The sequence below is a fragment of the Notothenia rossii genome (genome assembly GCF_949606895.1).
Source record: "Notothenia rossii genome assembly, chromosome: 1".
NCBI lineage: Eukaryota > Metazoa > Chordata > Actinopteri > Perciformes > Nototheniidae > Notothenia > Notothenia rossii.
In genome coordinates, this window is record NC_136912.1 from 38,921,415 (window position 1) to 38,924,094 (window position 2,680).

The 2,680-nt window shown below is 39.4% G+C and overlaps 1 long non-coding RNA gene across 1 annotated transcript; it reads left to right on the forward strand.

The window, feature by feature from the left end:
- The first annotated feature begins 406 nt into the window (after positions 1-406).
- On the forward strand, positions 407-2,680 carry LOC307018162. The gene is made up of 3 exons (XR_013802351.1): positions 407-708; positions 1,501-1,587; positions 1,813-2,680. It is a non-coding gene; the product is annotated as an uncharacterized lncRNA (long non-coding RNA).

Consider the following 2,680-nt stretch of genomic DNA (forward strand, 5'->3'; position numbering starts at 1 on the left):
TAGGGATGATAAAATTAAGCATTTGAGGGGAAAAAGGTGACGATAGTGTTTGTAATTGCTAATACATATGCTTTTTGTATTTTTCATATCGCAGCACATACTAAAAAGGATATATCAGAGACCTCCCCCCCCCCATTGTTAATATGGTTTGACCCAACCAACGTGCCAAAGCCCGCCAAAAAGTAGAACTAGGAGATATTACAGTACTGGCGCAGGCTGTGGTTCAAGTTTGCCTTTAGCAGATGTTTTGTCTGTCACATCAATCTGTCAGCTTCCATCTCCTCCTCAGTTCAGAAGATTTTGAGGAACATGGCGTATTGGCGGTGTGTGATTTGCTTTGTTTTATTTGCGTTAACATTGAAGTCTCTGCTGAGCCATATTAACAAGGCACATGGCTGCAGTCCAGATTTCCGTGTTGTATGTGGAATTAATGGATGTACCGAAGAATACAGAGTTTTCAACTCTTTCTACTACCACATCAGACGTAGACATGCTCTGTATTTTGAAAATGGAAGCCCGCCTTCTGGGTTGATGACAACTGCATCCGAACCATCTAGAGTTGGACTTGAACATTTTGATATGCCCATTTTTTCTGGTTGTGCCACTGCAACACGAGGGATGCAAAGGACCAACAGTCAAGTCAGCACATGTGTCCCTTCACAGCAGGAGCAACAGCTTGAGGAATTCCCGATTCAACCTCCTGATCAGGTAAGATGCAGTGTTGAGCAAGCTACTTTGAAAATGTAGTGAGCTAAGCTACCAGTTACTCTACCATTATGGAGCTTCACTACACAGAAGCTACCAACCAGTCAAATGTAGCAAGCTAAGTTACACAAACACCGCAAAAGTAGCTCACTACATGTGAAGCTACTTTAATGGTGCCTTCACGTGCTATGGGATCTCTGCTGTGTTAAGCCATATAAAAAATAGCTTCAGTGATCGTTACCACACTACTTGATCAATAAAAGAGTTAAGCTACTGAAAAGTTACTTGATTCAGGAAATAGTGACGCTACCGCCAAGCTACTGAGAATTGTAGTTACCTAGTTACTAGTAGCGAAGGGGGGTCTTATATGGGTTTCTTTATTTTTACTCTGGAAATCTTTTAATCTGGACATTGCTATATAAATACTAATTATTATTATTACTACACTAGTTGGCTACTTATCTCTACTTTATTCTGTCCAATGAAAACTTAAGCAGTAAAACAATGATTGATTGATGATTTGATCTTCCTCTTGCCTCTCAAAAATAGAGGAGGAGCAACCTCCTCTGCCTCTATGGACCAGCCGCCACTGGTTGAAATAGCAATTTTCACTAGCCAGAACACAGGACCTTCTTCCTGTAATTATTTTCACAGACACTATTTAAATAAGACATATTGGACAGGGGCTGCTGGTTTAAAAGCAAATCTTACATGATAATATTACTCAAACATACAACACTTGAGTTAACTAGTCTTTCTTCTAATTGTGTAATATTACTATGAATATGTCTCCAGGAAGAAGCTGATACATCTGGCGGAAATCTTTCCAGACGTGCAGTTGCATTTGCCATCAATGTCCGTGAAAAATGCCACCTGTCCCAGGTATTGCATCTATTAGTTGCTTTGTACAAAAGTGTCTGCTAAGTGACATAATGAATGTAAGTGTGCCTGTAGTCAAAGGGGTTGAAGAGTGGTGATAATCTTTGTATGTCATTTTCAACCTTGTTTTCAGACATGGGGGCACTTTATTTATGTTAGTTAGCTATGGACACTCGGACTGTAAATGCATACTCTGATGTATTTAATTTTTTTTATTTTCTCTTTCAGAGGAGTGTCAACGATATTGTCTCTGGGGTCCAACAGTATCAAGCAGCTCTTCTGGATACCTTGAGAGACAAAATGAAAAGGGTCTTCGAGAGTCATTCAGGGAGTACGGCGCAGCTCCAAGAGGAAGCATTAGCAACATTTGATCATTTTCAGGATCCTTTCACCCTAATGGCCACCACATACATGCAGGATAGCAACATTCAGAATCTTTTTAACCCAGTGAAACCAGAGGAAATAGTTGTGTCTCAAAAAGTTTGTAGAGTTAAAAAGGGAGACTCAAGAGTTCTTGTAATCAAAAACAAAAGTTTTTACTATATACCCCTAATTAATAGTCTACAACAGTTGTTGTCCAACTCCAGAATCTTTGATATGATCAACACTGCACCACAAAGCTGCAACAAAGATGGGTTTTTGTATGACATTGTTGATGGGAGTCTTTTTAAATCTCACCCTCTGTTTTCAATAAAACCTACTGCTTTGCAGCTGATCTTGTACACTGATGAAATAGAGATATGCAACCCCTTGGGGTCACATGCTTCTGTAAACAAATTACTGATGGTTTATTATACTCTAGGAAACATAGACCCCAAGTTTAGATCGAAGCTTGCAGCAATTAGACTCCTTGCTATAGCAAAAGCGAATGATATTGACCAGTGTGGTGTTGATGTTGTTTTAGAAAGAATTGATAAAGACTTAAAATTGCTGTACAATGGTGTCAAAATACAAACACAGAATGGTGAAATGGATTTATTTGGTGCTTTAATTTCACTATGTGGTGACACACTTGCGCAACATGAGCTCGCTGGCTTTAAGGAAGGAGTTGGTTTTGCATATAGCAAGTGCAGGCACTTTGAATGTACCTTTGAGG